The sequence below is a fragment of the Gorilla gorilla genome, chromosome 1 (assembly GCF_029281585.2).
Source record: "Gorilla gorilla gorilla isolate KB3781 chromosome 1, NHGRI_mGorGor1-v2.1_pri, whole genome shotgun sequence".
Lineage (NCBI taxonomy): Eukaryota > Metazoa > Chordata > Mammalia > Primates > Hominidae > Gorilla > Gorilla gorilla.
Window position 1 is genome coordinate 97,047,853 of NC_073224.2, and position 17,859 is coordinate 97,065,711.

The window sequence follows — 17,859 nt, forward strand, 5'->3', positions numbered from 1 at the left end:
CTTCCTTTGCTTCCCCTACTCATCAGGGAACTTTCCACTTCACTCCCTACCCTCCTATGTGCTCCTTCTTTGCCTCCTTGATATCCAGCTCGAAGCCCATATTCTCCAGAAGGAGAAAATTTTTTTGGGAGACCGAGATCTTCCTCTTCCCTGAGTCCCCTACCAACGATTCTCTCCCTCTTGTGGGTTTCTGCAGGGCTAGCAGTGCATCCATCAAACCATTAGGGCCTCCATGTGGAGAGGCCAGTTGGCTCCCTTTTTAGGAAGCTCTGCCCTTCCCTTCCAGCAGACCCAGAGTGGAAAGGGCCCAGGGTCCTTGCCTTAAGCTTTGCCAAGGGTGCCATATGTCAAGGATGCCATATGATGTTTTGTCTTGGGCCCAAGGGGCCTCAAACTGTAAGGAAAAACCCTCTCTGATGGTTTCCTGGCTCAGACTTCTGCAATTAACAGGACTTCTGCAACTAACCACCTTCTTGTCTGCCCACATACATGATACTGACCTTCTTTTATTCTCTCCTCTGTACAGAGTTACCTGACCCTCAGGAAGATTTAGGCTTTTTTTTTTTTTTTCTCCCATCTCACCTTGTATAAATATGTCTTCCCAGTATAGTAATGTCATTGGATTGAGGATACTTGTTTGCAGAGGAGGCAAGAATGCGTTGTTCCGTTTTTGAATTCCACACATCTAATATGGAGCCTGAGCCACAGGGCTCAAAATGTTAAGTAAACAAATGAATGGGAAATTAATAAGAAGAATGCATTGGCAAGACTGTGAAGGTACATTTCTAGGAGTGAATGTGAGTCTGTCGGACCATGTGGCAATGTGTATTTGTAATTCTTTTTAAATGCACAAGTTTGAGGACTGTGTTGAGTATTGGGTAGTATCTCTTTGAAGTGTATTTTTTACTTGACTGTGCTTTTAAATAAAGAATGGCTGTGTCATTCTGATCTTGGCTATGTCTAATTACTATTTTTGTGAAATGGGACAAATAAAGCTTGTTCTTTATAGAGCACTGCTCTTGTAGTGTGCATGTGTGTGATGGCTTGTGTATTTGAGTGCTTTGGAGGGGCCGTGTTCCTGGAGAACAATCTATTGACACTAATGGTGGGCTGAGTAGTAAGCTTAAGAAATTTCCCTGACTTCAAGGAATTTACAACATCCTTGCAGGGGATTTAGACTCTGATGTAATTATTCTCAGGACATATAATAAAGTACTAAATTGCTCATCAAAGACAATCAGATAATACATATTAAAAAGCTAATTGTGCAGTAAAAACAAGTGCAAAAGAAGTCAGTGGGGGAAAGATAAGCTTGAGTTGGAACTACCAGAAATGTCTTATGAAGAGAGGGATTTTTCTTTCCATTTTGTCTACTGTCCAATGAAAAGCTCAGCAGACCCAGCAATCCCATTACTGGGTATATACCCAAAGGAATATAAGTCATTCTTTTATAAAGATACATGCACCGTATGCTTATTGCAGCACATTCGCAATAGCAAAGACATGGAATCAACCTAAATGTCCATCAGTGATAAAGAAAATGTGGTACATATACACCATGGAATATGATACAGCCATAAAAAGCAATGAGATCATTCCCTTGCAGGGACATGGATGAAACTGGAAGCCATTATTCTCAGCAAACTAACACAGGAACAGAAAACCAAACACTGCATATTCTTACTTATAAGTGGGAGCTGAATGATGAGAACACATGGACACATGGGGATGGGGAACAACAAATGCTGGGGCCTGTCTGGGGTGGGGACTTGGGGAGGGAGAACATCAGGAAGAATAGCTAATGGATGCTGGGCTTAAAACCTAGGTGATGGGATGATCTGTGCAGCAAACCACCATGGCACACTTTTACGTATGTAACAAACCTGCACATTCTTCACATGTACCCCTGAACTTAAAAGTAAAAAATAAGGCTTAACAGAACATTTTTTAGGGCATCTCAGCTTCCCTTTTTCCAGCTGATAAGAATGTTTTGACTTAGTTCTTGTTCATATTGAGGTCCCAGTCCCCCGTTTGGCTTGATGCTAGTGGCAATTAGGGGTGCAATTGGAGTCAGAGAATTTCTTCCTCCAGGTAGGTCCCTGTGTTCCACCAATGCAAAGGATTGCTTGGGTTCAGGTTCCTGTGGCCCTTGGACTACAGTCAGAATTCTCAGTGTCCTCAGTGTTCTGATTTTTTAATGTCTAAACACACTTCACACCTAAGATCTGATGATCTGGAAACTGAACCTAAGAAGAAATGGTATGGCAGCTAGCTTCCAAGATGGTACCCAATGAGCCATTTCATGCCTGTGTAGTGCTTTTCCACATTGAGAGGGCTGATTTTTGCAACCAGTAAGATATTGTGTAACTGGTGGTGTGTGACTTCCTAGGCTGCATCATGAAATACTTAATTTTTGCCTTGTTCTCTCTTGGAAAGAAGGCCTGCCATGGGAAGCTTTGGGAAGAAGCCAGCTGCCATGTTGTGAGAACTCTCAAGCAGCTGTGTGGAGAGATCCATGTGGTGAGGAACTGAAGCCTCCTACCCACCATCAAGTCAGTGGCTCACTACTGTTGCAGTGAATTCTCCAGCCCATGAAGACTTTAGATGATTTACCCAACATCTTGATTATAGCCTCATGGATTCCCTGAGCCAGAACAACCCAGCTAAGCCTCTCCTGAATTCCTTACCTACAGAAACTGTGAGATAATAAATATTTATTCTTTTAAGCCATCAAATTTTGGGTAATTTATTATGCAGTAATATGTAACTAATATAGATAAAAATATTCAGTTTGAAGGAAAGAAGAAAAATAACTTACAATAAACTCAAGAAATAAAATAAAATTAAAACAAAGGTTAATTCAAAAAGAAAGAATTATACTGTAAGCAGTTGTGGTCTAAGTGTGTGTATGCAGCAATGTTGTGATAGATCAATGCAAATTTTCCATATTTGGAGAACCATGCTGTCTGTGGGGGAACCAACCAGAGTAGTCTGGGCATGAGTTTTGTGTGTGTATGGTGTTGGAGGTATAGGTTGCTGTGGTATTTGTATGGTTAGAGATGATATACAAATTATTTAATGATTGGTCATGGCACAAGAAACAAGCAATTAAAATGGAACCTCTACCAGAACCATTACCTGCAAACAAACAGTGAAGCTACCCTGGTGTCAGTTGGATGTGTGTCAGCTTTGGGTGTAGAGGCGCTGAAATGGTCTGGGGTGTGGCCAGATTACCTTGGACATTTTAATATAGGTCTTTCCACAAGATGGCACTGATAGCTTTTCCTTGTTTCTCTTTTTTTGTCTTGTTGAAAAATTTGTGATTCGTATACTGTTGCAGAACGTACCATAACTGAAATCTCCCAATTTACTAGTTGATTTCTTGTACTTTTGACAAGTCAATTGCCTTTATGGCATTTAAAATTATGGTGTTTTTTTCTTTTTTTTTAGATCATCCCAGGAGCACATTAAAAGTTTAAGTTGGGGTGTTGGGAATGCTGCCTCACATCAGATGCTATCATCATGGGAGCTGGAGATGGGGAGGGAGGTGGGGACTAGGCTTTGGTTTTTGAAAAGCCATTCAACAAAGGCAGGTGAGAGTGGAATCAAGAGGGAGCATTCAGTTAGGGAAGAGGCACTTCTGTGATCAAAACCATGTTGGTGGACTCTCTCACTTCTTCTGTTTATGCTGCCTCGAGCCTCAGCTGAGCCATAGCCTGGCTGGCACTTTGATATCAGCCTGAGGAGACCCTGAGCTTAGGTTCAGCTAACCTGTGGCCAACTTCCGACCTACAGAACTGACATCATAAATGGTGTTTCTTTAGCCATTAAGTTTGTGGCAATTTGTTATGCAGCAATAGAAAACCAATACAGTTGCCTTTATTTACTTTATTTTCTTATCTTTAATGTGCTCATCACAGCACTAAACCTTTGGAGTTTCTAAACTGGTATATTGCTTTTTTTCTTTCCCCTTTGTTTTAAGTTTTTCGGTCTCTAAAACTATAGGCCGCATAGGTTCATTTTTCCAGTGCAGATGCAACAAATATGATGAACCAATGGAACTCACAAACTGTCACCATCTGGTTTCCTTTTGGCACCTTCTAAACTCCTGGCTGCTCCCCCCACCGCCTTTAGACCAGTGCTTCTCAAGGTGTGATCCACAGTTGATGTCACATGGGAGCCTGTGATAAATGCAGAATCTCAGGCCCCCCGACCTGTGAGATCCTCAGGTGGCTCATAAGCACACCTATGACTAAGAAGCCCTGGTGTAAGACTTGTTTGTCCTGCAGCTCTGTTTTTCCTTTGGTCATCGGTAGCACCCAGAAAGTGGTCTGGTGACAGACGTAGTGAGTTGATCTCCAGGTGTCTCTTCTTTGGAGCTGAGAAGTTTTAGCTGAGCAGGGATATGGGTGGAGGAGCTGATCAGCAGAGGGAGAGGCCTCAAAGGGGCCTAACTGGCCTGGGTGAAAACTTGAGGTCAATTAGAACCACCTAAGAATCCTGGATCAGAACAACACATTGGCTTTATCTACGGGTTAGAAAGATGTCCAAGAAAAACAGGCTTAATGTACATGTACCTTTCCTGTTTTTTGTTCCAAGGAAGGGCTTGGTTTCCAGATTTCCTTTCTAGAGGAATGCTTGAAACATTGCTTCCTACTCTACCTACCTTTACGTTAGTTTCCAGGCAAGGCAAAAAGTGCCCCAGTCATTATCCTCCAGTTTAAATGTCTCTAGCCTCCCTGTAGCTTAGGGGAAAGAAGGCACCATGGACAACCTTTTTTCACACAAGCCCCTCCTTTCTCCTCTGTAGCAGACCTTCTTCCCACCCAAATCCCATCCCCCCAAAACCTCCTTAGGACCCATCATCTCTGTGGATCCCTGGACTGGCCTCCTGTATTCCGGCCTCTACACATTTCCCCTCTGTGAACCTGCAGAGACTTTCACAGAGCACAGATGTTACTTTTCTAGTTCTTCAATAACTCCTTATTGTCTTCAAGAACAAACCCCCAAGATTTATAGACTGGTATATCAAGCCCTCCAGGATGAGGCCTCTTGCTTTTTCCTTCAGCCTCACCTTACCTCATTCCCCTGCAGCAGTGTTTGTCTCGTCACAATGAACAATGTGTAGTCAGTCAGAGAAGCAGAGCTCTCCTATGTGCCTGTGCCCATGCTGTGCCTTTTTCCTGCCCTGCTCTTACCTTTGGCCTGCAGCAACATCTCAACTTCCTTAAGTTTCACTTTGGGAACAGAGACCACTTTCTCTAGGAAGCTTTCCCTGCTCCAATTCATGTTTTGTGTCCCTCTTCTGAGCTTCTGCAGCATGTGTATTAGAATATTTATGACATTGTATATTAAACACATATTAAAGCTTTTATTGCTATATTATAATATGTTTATTGTAAAAGCATTAAAACACATACACATGCAAAATGTTAAAAATCCTCACCTATTACCTATTTATATTAGTTGGTGTTCAATTAGGAAAGGAGAAGCCATTCTATGCTCTCCTAGTATGAAAGGAAGCAATACGAGAAATTCAGGGTTTACATACCTGGCAGGTGGGCTGAGTAGCAAAGGTACCAGATGATCTGAGCTGGTAACATCTAAATGAGATTCTCTTTAAGATCTTGCCTGGAAGCAATTCCACTGTAAGTCTCAGGAACTTCTGGGAAATTCCCACCAATGATCTCAGACTCCAGCACTCATGTGGGGGGATCCCAAGAAATTCACCTGGATGCTGTTTTCAGCCTCTCATCTGCCTCTGCACTTACCTGTCTCTGGCAAACGATGGTCTCTCTTTTGTTTCCAAATCTTACACAGGTGCCTCTCATTGGCACTCAAGATCTATGGGAAGGATTTTGGAAATGTTGCTCCCAGGATCTCCTCTCTGGTGCAGAGAGCTTAGTCATGAGTGGCATTCATATGAAGTTTTCAAGGAACAAGTCACCTAAAGATAACCACGTTTTGGTGTACCACCTTTCACATGTATTTGTGTGTGTGTATAATGCACATATAAAACTCTCTTTTTAGTGTGCTCTATGTCTATATACATGTCTCCCCTCTGGCTCCTTCAAGGTTTAATGAGCTCTCTTCTCTACTTTGTAGAGTAGGATTCCCAGCACTGGTTTGATGACACCCTGGAGTGTCTTCATTTATCTCAGGGGGTGACTTGAAATTCACAAAACAAGATTAATTTAAATTCATTTTCATTTAAAAAAGTAAACAGACATTATATAGTAATTACAGGTACAAGTGTGTGTGTTGAAATCAAACTAATAAATGCTTGCCTTACAGAGAAATTAAGAGGATGGGGGTGGGGTTGGAAGGGACTACAAAGGTGGTTTAGTCTGAATCTTTCCTAAAACATTTCTCCCCACCAATGACTTCCAGGTTGGTGTTTCCCCAAAGTAATCATGTTTCTCAAATTGGAAGTCTGGGCTGTTGGGAATGAAAGCTCCCAGTATGTGGGTCTATCTTCTGTGTATACTATGAGCCTGACATACAGTACACCCTCAGGAAACACATTTGGATTGACTGTGTGTAAGGGTGGGACATGGTGATGGTGACTAGGGAGGGCGCATGGCACATGAGAGTTCAAGCTTTGTGGGGTTGGAGGCCATGACATATCAACACAGATAGTGGCCTGGGTAGAAATCCCATTTGGATTCTAGGATAATATAGTCTCCCCAACAATCAAGGAGACAATCTAGGCTGAGATATCATTGATAATTGCCTTTCTATTAACAATTTGTGCAAAGCATCAGAAAGTCAGGTAGGTCAACTAACATCGAAGCCTGTGAGTATCAGTGACTTCCTACTGAGGATACAGTCCCAAGGCCACAGATGTAGGAAAAAATTCTGAATTCTGCTTGAGCCCAGTGTCTTTGAAGCAATAGAGTTGGTGGTGGGTTCAAATCCTGGCTCTGCCATTTGAAACTATTTAACCCCTAATAAACTGCTTTACACCTCAGTGCCCTTCTCTATAAAGTAGAAATAAATCATAATGCCTACCTCAGAGAATTGTGACGATTAAATGAGTTAATCCTATAAAGTGCTTTGAACAATGCTTGGCACAGTGAGGGATCAATAAACACTGGCTATTGTTATCATCAGCATCACAATAGGCTGCACATACTTATCAGGACCAATTGGTAGCAGGAGTTTCAAATAGAGAATGCATTACTGGCCCCATCTGGTCCCAAAAAACAGGTTCAGGAACCCCTCCTGTCCCCTATGTTGGGGTAGGAACATCATTTGCTAGAACTGGAAACTTAGGCAGAGGGGAAGTTGTATTACAAGCAAGCAAATAGATAAAACAGAACAGAACAAAATAAAAAAACCACCACATGCAAATTGAGTTCTCAGTGAATCCCCTTGTTACACTTTGATGGGATATTCTGCTTCATGGGAAAAAAATAGTGCAAACATACCTGGATTCTTAGACTCACAATTGGTAGCAAGGGAAGAATGTGTCTTTTAGCGCAGTTTTATGGTCTATCAATCCTTGAAAGGAAGAGATCATTAATCATTAGTCAGTTTCAAAATGTGCTCATCATTATCCACTACTGTTGATGAAAAACCTCAACCTCTTCTGGAGAAAATGACTGTTAGGAAAAGAACCTTTGAGGCCATTAAAACACAGCCATGATTCTCTTTATTTTAGTGAAAAACTAAATATACCTATATCCTCAGATGGGAAAGACAAATCAAGTCTAGCATCTAATCTTAGCAAAATTCAAATACTGGGTTTGAAATGCCAGTAATTCTATTTAATTCTTTTTCTCTTGTGCAAATACGGAGGAATCTACATTGTGTGATTATTCAGATGTTCAAACAGTTATTTAGGATGAGAAAATTTGCAAATTCACATGGAATTTATTTCTGGAATAGCTATGACCATAACAGAGACAAGGTTGATGAGTCAGTCATTTATTTGAAAATTATGATACCCTAAATCCCTTTGGTCAGAAAACATATTTGATTCACAAGAATATGGAAAAATGGTGAAAAAATGTTTTTAATGGTTAGCTTTGCTCTATAGTCTTTTGGCTTTCCAAAACTATAATAGTTTCAGCCTTTCTGGTCCTTGTGTTTCTAAAACTTTCTACCTCTTTAATTCAATTAAACAAACATGCCAATTAAGTCCAAGTGAACAAGATATTGGGCTATATACTTGACTAAAGATGCAGATAAAAGCATGAAACTTACATTTTGGTTTTGGAGCAGATTGTTATAGCAATGACCTGAATGGATTACACCTCCTAGTATGCACACCCTTATACATTCCTCTCCTACATTTGTACTGGACTCAGCTTTGTACTTGCTTTGGCTAACATGATATAAACAAATGTGGGCCAGACGCGGTGGCTCATGCCTGTAATTTCAGCACTTTGGGAGGCCAAGGCGGATGGATCACTTGAGATCAGGAGTTTGAGACTAGCCTGACCAACATGGTGAAACCCCATCTCTACTAAAAATACAAAATTAGCCGGGCGTGATGGCACATACCTGTAATCCCAGCTACTTGGGAGGTTGAGGCAGGAGAATTGCTTGAAACCGGGAGGCGGAGGTTGCAGTGAGCCAAGACTGTACCACTGCTCTCCAGCCTGGGCAACAAGAGTGAAACTCCATCTCAAAAAATAAAATAAAATAAAATAAAATAAAATAAAATAAAATAAAATAAAACAAATGTGATAGAAGCAGAGGTATGATAAGCACTTGCATGTTGGGTCTTGTCATCTTGGAACCCTAAGACCTTTATGCTATAAAGAAGCCCTGAATTATATACCGTATGGTAGGAGAGGCCAGTTGAGCCCAGTCCCCAAGCTCGATGCAGCTGCATGAATGATCCTAGGTAAGACCAGTAGAAGAGTGACCCAGCTAACTCACAGAATCATGAGAAATAGAAATTGCTGTTAAGCCACTAAATTTTGGGGTCATTTACTTCATAGGAATGGAAAACTGATCTATATCTATATATCTATCTCTCTCTCTCTCTATGTGTGTGTGTATATATATATATGGTCATTTACTTCATAGGAATGGAAAACTGATCATATATACATATATATATATATATATATATATTTTTTTTTTGAGATGGAGTCTTGCTGTGGCCCAGGCTGAGATAGTGGCGCGATCCCAGCTCACTGCAACCTCCGCTCTCCAGATTCAAGTGATTATCCGATTATCCTGCCTCAGCCTCCTGAGTAGCTGGGATTACAGGCGTCTGCCACCATGACTGGCTAATTTTTGTATTTTTATTAGAGACAGGGTTTTGTCATGTTGGCCAGGCTGGTCTCAAACTCCTGATCTCAGGTGATCCGCCTGCCTCGGCCTCCCAAAGTTCTGGGATTACAGTCGTGAGCCACCACGCCCTGCCAGATATAAAAATTTATACCCAGAAATGGTATGTTGCTGTAACAAAAAGCTAAACTATGCGGCATTGGCTTTGGGGTTGAGTGGCTGGAAGAGGCAGTAGGTGCAGCGAGTAGATTATTAGTGGAGCCTGAGGACCTAAGAGGAAACTGCTACTGGAGGCTGATAAAGGGCAAATCACATTATATAGTAGTAGAATAACTGGCTACACTGTCATCTCCAGAAACTTGGAAGATAAAAAATGTACTTAATGAACTTGTAGATTTGGTTTAAGGAAGTTTCCATTTAGAATGCTGAAGGGGCCAATTAGCTTTTTAAAGGTGATAGATAATAGGGTATAGGAAGAGAGAGACGAACCAAAAAAAAAAAAATGAATTGCTCCATTTGCAAGCAGAATTTAAAGCAAATATAGAGTGCCCAGGATATGCTAGGTGAGAAATAAAACTGTCTCACATTTCCAGTCTCTCCTACTGCCAAAAGATTCTCAAAGTTAGAAATGTTCTCAGGGCACAAATTAAATCAAGGGTGTGGCTACAAGACTTTCTTAAGACCACAGAATGATTTAAAATAGTGACTATTAGATTCTCTCAGCTAGGCAAAATGGCTTTTAAGAATTTTAAGGGCATTTTTTCCACGGCACATTGACATACTGAACCAAAGTAGAGGCCTATCTCAAGAATAGTTGTGGGTATAGCTTTTGTCTAGTCAAGTGGACTATCACCTGGCATATAGAAAGCCCACATAGAAAGGTATTGGATTAGTTTAGACTAACTGATGTACAGGAAGTTCAAAATAAATAGAAACAGGAGGTAAGCTGAGAAAATCACTCAGCTGCACACACAGGCTATTTTTATTGAAAACATAGGTCATCTTGGAGAAAGCAGAGGCAACCACTTCCAGAGAGTAGAAGTAGGTAAACCAGGCTGTATTCAAGAACCATTTTCTATACCTAGAGTAGAAGGTCCTGCAATATACTTATGTGAAGGGGTGGGTTGCCCCTCCACACCTGTGGGTGTTTCTCGTAAGGTGGAACGAGAGACTTGGAAAAGAAAAAGACACAGAGACCAAGTATAGAGAAAGAAATAAGGGGACCCAGGGAACCAGCATTCAGCATATGGAGGATCCCGCCAGCCTCTGAGTTCCCTTAGTATTTATTGATCATTCGTGGGTGTTTCTCCGAGAGGGGGATGTGTCATGGTCACAAGACAATAGTGGGGAGAGGGTCAGCAGACAAACACGTGAACAAAGGTCTTTGTATCATAGACAAGGTAAAGGATTAAGTGCTGTGTTTTTACATATGCATACACATAAACATCTCAATGCTTTACAAAGCAGTATTGCTGCCTGCATGTCCCACCTCCAGCCCTAAGGCGGTTTTTTCCTATCTCAGTAGATGGAGCATACAATCGGGTTTTATACCGAGACATTCCATTGCCCAGGGACAGGCAGGAGACAGATGCCTTCCTCTTGTCTCAACTGCAAGAGGCATGCCTTCCTCTCATACTAATCCTCCTCAGCACAGACCCTTTACGGGTGTCGGGCTGGGGGACGGTCAGGTCTTTCCCTTCCCATGAGGCCATATTTCAGACTTTCACATGGGGAGAAACCTTGGACAATACCTGGCTTTCCTAGGCAGAGGTCCCTGCGGCCTTCTGCAGTGTTTGTGTCCCTGGGTACTTGAGATTAGGGAGTGGTGATGACTCTTAAGGAGCATGCTGCCTTCAAGCATTTGTTTAACAAAGCACATCTTGCACCGCCCTTAATCCATTTAACCCTGAGTTGACACAGCACATGTTTCAGAGAGCAGGGGGTTGGGGGTAAGGTCATAGATTAACAGAATCTCAAGGCAGAAGAATTTTTCTTAATACAGAACAAAATGGAGTCTCCTATGTCTACTTCTTTCTACACAGACACAGTAACAATCTGATCTCTCCTGCTTTTCCCCACACTTATGACTGGATTTCAGAATTGCTATGGATCAGAAGGCTCTGTGGCTTTCTGTTCCTCCCCCTTTTAAATGGGAGTATCCATTGAGTGTACCATTCTCACAATTGTGTGATGAGTATGCATGGAGACAATAACTTTTTTTTTTTTTTAATTCATGGGTTCCTGAATGATGAGAAGCCACACCTGTGGAGCTGCATGAGGAACTGCACCCAAGTAGCCTCAGCCACACCTGGACCTGAGATAGATAAGGAGTCTGGACTTGTAATTTGATGCCATGATTGGATGAGATCTTTGGTGGTTTTGGGATGAGTGATGCATTTTGCAATGGGAGGGATGTCAGTCATCGGGATCAGAGAGCCAGCTGTGGTACATTGTTACAATAATGATCCTCAGTGAATTGTGCCTCATGGTATTCATGTCCCTAGCCCCCTCCCATAATGATTTGGGGTTTGGCCAAAGGCTTGGGACGTAAGCTTGTAAAATGCTAGCGCTTTGAGGCTTGTTATCTTGGAAGCTGCCCTGAGATCACCATGTTGTAAAAAAGCTTGTTATGAAAGACCATGTGTAGAGAGAGGCCCTGTGGCCTCAAGCTCTACCTATCCCCAGGTAACCTACCAGCTAAATGCAGCTTTGTGAGTAGGCTCATGTAAGACCAATGGAAGAATGGCCCAAATGACTCACAGAATCATGATATATAATAAATAGTTGTTGTAAGCAACTAACTTTATATTGGTTTATTATGCAATGGCAGACAACTGATACAGGTGTTCATTGTCAAGCATCCAGTTACATGTAGAAAATAGTAGAATGGAGGATACTATACATTTGGGTTATCTGATTTCTAAAAGTCATTGACACTTTTGGCAACTTGTGTAACAGATGAAGAGCCTATTCCAGAATAAACAGAATGTGTTACAGGGTTTTATAGCTACATGTAAAGATGCCGAGCAATAGATGACGTCCTTGATGAATGTGTGGCAGAATGAAATGTGAATGGGCTACAAAACAGGAAGATCTGGTGCGAATTCTTGTTCTACAATTTAATTTTAAGTAAGTTACCTAACTTCTCAGAGTCTTTTCATTTTTACCTGTGAAATGGGGCTTACACTGTCTATTTGATGGGGTTACTATCAGGATTGACTGAGATAACGTGTAAAAAATGCTGTGCAATGCCTGGCACATAGTAGGTGTTTGCTACATGTTGATCCCTTTTACTTGTGTTATTTCTCTTCACCATGTAATATTTTATTGAGGAGTCTACTAGGAATTTCCTCTTGAGGATCTATGAAACAGCAACTCCAGAATCAGGAAAACTTGGGGAACTGGGACTACGTTTGCATGGTCTGTAAACCAACTCTAAGGAGGGGCTGGAATTTCTGAATTGATTAGTCTTCAAGTTTCTCTCACATGTGCTTTCATGGGACTATCCAACACATTGTGAAGTGTCTTAGTTTTTGGAACACTCTTCCTCTCTCATATGTCCAAACACTTTGTCCTCACTCCCACTTCCTTAAGGTCCTGCTGAAGAATCTTTATATCTTAGAGATTGCTGTTAAAATATGAATTTTAGGGTCAGTCATGTGTCTGTGGCATAACACAAAGAATAGAATGGAAGGAAAAAGCATTCCCTTTTGTGAGGAAATGATGATCTTACTTCCAGGTCCTGGGTGTGGCCCACCCACCCAAAGGCAATGTTTAGTCACTCAGATGGGATGATCTGAAAAGACTGAGCAGAGGACCTGGCTGGGCACTGCACTCAGGACACTCCTGGAACAAAGTGCCAGAAAACTTTCCAGCCAGCTGGAAGGGCACCCACTTGCCAATGGTGTGTCTACTTCAGTCCAGTACCTGTTTGAACTATGCTGGCCTCTAGGAAAGTTTGTGATAGCAAGAAATGATCAGTATGTACATTGGGGAAAGCGTTAATTAACCTGAAACATAAAGTGCAAGTAAAAGAAGGAAAGCTGGAGATCTTCCAGGACAGAGAAGGAGAAAATTCTCTTAGGTGATTATTTCTTACAGAAGGGAATTTGAGAAAGGAATTCATCCACTATAGAGGTCCTCGAAATCTACATAACCCACAGAAGCCTGGCTGGGACACTTTGTCAACCTATTCCTTCACATATATTTCTAATCTACTTGCTGATTTTCAGGCTGGTCTTGGAATGTAAGTCTTTGGTTTCCTTCTGTTGGATTTCTTTTTGACTTTCCGTTTCTTAATGACTTGAACAAATCAGGCACTGTGCTAGGTATTTTATATATATTTTTCTTTCTTTTTTTTTGTTTTTTTGAGACAGAGTCTCGCTCTGTCGCCCAGGTTGGAGTGCAGTGGTGCAGTCTCGGCTCATTGCAAGCTCCGCGTCCCTGGTTCACGCCATTCTCCTGCCTCAGCCTCCCGAGTAGCTGGGACTACAGGCGCCCGCCACCACGCCCAGCTAATTTTTTGTATTTTTAGTAGAGACGGGGTTTCACCGTGTTAGCCAGGATGGTCTCGATCTCCTGACCTCGTGATCCACCTGCCTCAGCCTCCCAAAGTGCTGGGATTACAGGCGTGGGCCACAACGCCCAGCCGTATTTTATATGTATTTTTCTATTTAATCCTTATGACTACTCTACATTGGAAATATTATTTCCTTCACTTTGTAATGGTTTTGACTTGGAGATTTAAAAGCAGATTTGCCTGACTTTAAGAATTTTGTTCACTCACTGCACTGCAGTGGTAAGGGCCAGGGTAGCTTCAGGGACTTAACTCCAGAACAACTTCACCTGTCTTTGGGATAACAAGTCTATTTGCTGATTGCATCCTGATATTACTTCTCATGTACTGCTGTTGATTACAAAGACTTCTTACCACCCAAACTACTCAAGTTCTGCTCTAATTGAGAGCTAATTTGTTTACTCTTATTAATTTTGTCTGGTTAAACTTTCCTGCCCCTTGTTTCTTTTTAAAAGGACAATATTGCTGTATGAAATCATAGAGTCATTATTTTGGCAGACTTTTCATTTAAACGTTTTCCATAAATTATAGTTCTCATTTTTTTCCTTAATATTTCCTGAGGAACAGGTTGGATTTTGGTATAATATTCCATTATTAATCATGTTATACCCTTTATGATGTGCTGGAAAAATCTTTCAGGAATAACTTTAAGATTGCTTATATATTTAATTGATCTTTCTTTGGTCTCTGGGCATTAAAAACTAGTAATGAATTCGTGTATCATCAGGGCTTATAAAGAAACAGCGCACACGAATCGAGTAACTAAGCAGATTTTAATGAAAGGAACTATATACAGGCCAGGTGCAGTGGCTCACGCTTAAAATCCCAGCACTTTGGGAGGCCGAGACGGGCAGATCACTTGAGGTCAGGGGTTCGAGACCAACCTGGTCAACATGGTGAAACTCCGTCTCTACTAAAAGTATTAATACAAAAATTAGCCACGTATGGTGGTGTGTGCCTGTAATCCCAGCTCCTCGGGAGGCTAAGGCATGAGAATCAGTTGAACCTGGGAGGCGGGAGGTTGCAGTGAGTCGATATCGCGCCACTGCACTCCAGCCTGGGCGACAGAGATAGACTCCTTCTAAAAAGAAAAAAATAAAATAATAAAAAAGGAAAGAAAAAGAAAAAAGGAACTAGATACAAAGGTACAGGCAGAGTTGAAGAAAACCTACGAGAAGTGGGTATAGTTCCTTAGGCTAGCAATAATAGCAGGGAGCCACTGCAATTCATGGGTGAAAAATCAAAGGAAGTGAGGGGTTACTGGGATTTGGAGAGTGGGGCCATATGAAGAGATCTGCTTGACATCAGCATTTGGGTGAGGAATGCAGCCAACCCATGGTGGCCCAGTAGGGAGGAAGCTGGGGGTTAAATTCTCTAACTTCCTATTCTCCCAGTCTCTAATCTCCTGTGGGTGCCTCCCGTTGGCTGAACTCCTTTAGAAGGGCTAGGTAGAGGGAGCCCATTGATGCAGCCCATTCAAGTCAGCCTCCTGAGGCACAGAGCAGGGTAAAAGGTGGAGAGAGGGTGGGGAGGGTGAAGGAGAAGATACGTAATGCAGCTGGGCTGTAAGATCTGGTAACTGATGTAGAGTCTGAACTTTATACCACAAAAAGTGTTCCTGAGAATGGTTTCCTGACAGATCAGATAATTCCAGTCTTTAAAAAATGAAACTGTGTTCTGCCTCTGCTTCCTCCAACTCTTATTTTTAATTTGTATCTTAATAATTTGAAACAACTTGTGCATGATCTAGCTGCATATACCCTTATTATAAAAAGTACAAAAATAACTACTGTCTATGCTAGTGATGTAATTTTATTGTCACTAACAAGAAATGGCCTCTTTATCTTACTGGAAAATAGAGTGGCTTGAATTCAACTTTTCTATATTCAAAATCATCATTTTTGGCAGATAGTATTTGTAATTTAATTGGCTTACATCTAAAGATTATATATAGCTGGCCGACTCTTTCAGCTACTTAAGGGTACGTTTTGCAACTATTTTTCTCTGGTGGGTTCAGTAGAAAATGACGCTGCTTAAAAGTAGATATTCCTTGGGCATGTTATTGACATTTGTTTGTTTATTTCTGAGGCTTGGGAGATTAGTAAAATCTATTTCATTTTTTTTTCAGATACAAGTCGTAGCATCCATGCCTACTCAGTAAATGTTGAATTAAAGAGTGAGGGAATGAACTTTGTAGCTTTGATTTTATCTTTCTTTCCCCCAAATGTTTTGAGAAAACAGTGTGTGAAAGTCTGGAGGAAAATTTTGCCCTTACTGACAGGTCCGCCACTGAAAACCCCCACATGGAGGCAAGGTGGCCAGCCATTTGGCTCTTGGTTAGGAGCCTTCATTTTTCGACTTCCTTTTTTTATTTTTATTTTAAAAATTTTTCTTTTTTTTTTACATATTTCTTTTTTTTTATTATACTTTAAGCTTTAGGGTACATGTGCACATTGTGCAGGTTAGTTACATATGTATACATGTGCCATGCTGGTGCACTGCACCCACTAACTCGTCATCTAGCATTAGGTATATCTCCCAATGCTATCCCTCCCCGCTCCCCCCGCCCCACAACAGTCCCCAGAGTGTGATATTCCCCTTCCTGTGTCCACGTGATCTCATTGTTCAATTCCCACCTATGAGTGAGAATATGCAGTGTTTGGTTTTTTGTTCTTGTGATAGTTTACTGAGAATGATGATTTCCAATTTCATCCATGTCCCTACAAAGGACATGAACTCATCATTTTTTATGGCTGCATAGTATTCCATGCTGTATATGTGCCACATTTTCTTAATCCAGTCTATCATTGTTGGACATTTGGGTTGGTTCCAAGTCTTTGCTATTGTGAATAACGCCGCAATAAACATACGTGTGCATGTGTCTTTATAGCAGCATGATTTATAGTCCTTTGGGTATATACCCAGTAATGGGATGGCTGGGTCAAATGGTATTTCTAGTTCTAGATCCCTGAGGAATCGCCACACTGACTTCCACAATGGTTGAACTAGTTTACAGTCCCACCAACAGCGTACAAGTATTCCTATTTCTCCACATCCTCTCCAGCACCTGTTGTTTCCTGACTTTTTAATGATTGCCATTCTAACAGGTGTGAGATGGTATCTCATTGTGGTTTTGATTTGCATTTCTCTGATGGCCAGTGATGATGAGCATTTTTTCATGTGTTTTTTGGCTGCATAGATGTCTTCTTTTGAGAAGTGTCTGTTCATGTCCTTTGCCCACTTTTTGATGGGGTTGTTTGTTTTTTTCTTGTAAATTTGTTTGAGTTCATTGTAGATTCTGGATATTAGCCCTTTGTCAGATGAGTAGGTTGCGAAAATTTTCTCGCATTTTGTAGGTTGCCTGTTCACTCTGATGGTAGTTTCTTTTGCTGTGCAGAAGCTCTTTAGTTTAATTAGATCCCATTTGTCAATTTTGTCTTTTGTTGCCATTGCTTTTGGTGTTTTGGACATGAAGTCCTTGCCCATGCCTATGTCCTGAATGGCAATGCCTAGGTTTTCTTCTGGGGTTTTTATGGTTTTAGGTCTAACGTTTAAGTCTTTAATCCATCTTGAATTGATTTTTGTATAAGGTGTAAGGAAGGGATCCAGTTTCAGCTTTCTACATATGGCTAGCCAGTTTTCCCAGCACCGTTTATTAAATAGGGAATCCTTTCCCCATTGCTTGTTTTTCTCAGGTTTGTCAAAGATCAGATAGTTGTAGATAAGCGGAGTTATTTCTGAGGGCTCTGTTCTGTTTCATTGATCTATATCTCTGTTTTGGTACCAGTACCATGCTGTTTTGGTTACTGTAGCCTTGTAGTAATGACTACTGGGTACATAACGAAATGAAGGCAGAAATAAAGATGTTCTTTGAAACCAACGAGAACAAAGACACAACATACCAGAATCTCTGGGACGCATTCAAAGCAGTGTGTAGAGGGAAATTTATAGCACTAAATGCCCACAAGAGAAAGCAGGAAAGATGCAAAATTGACACCCTAACATCACAATTAAAAGAACTAGAAAAGCAAGAGCAA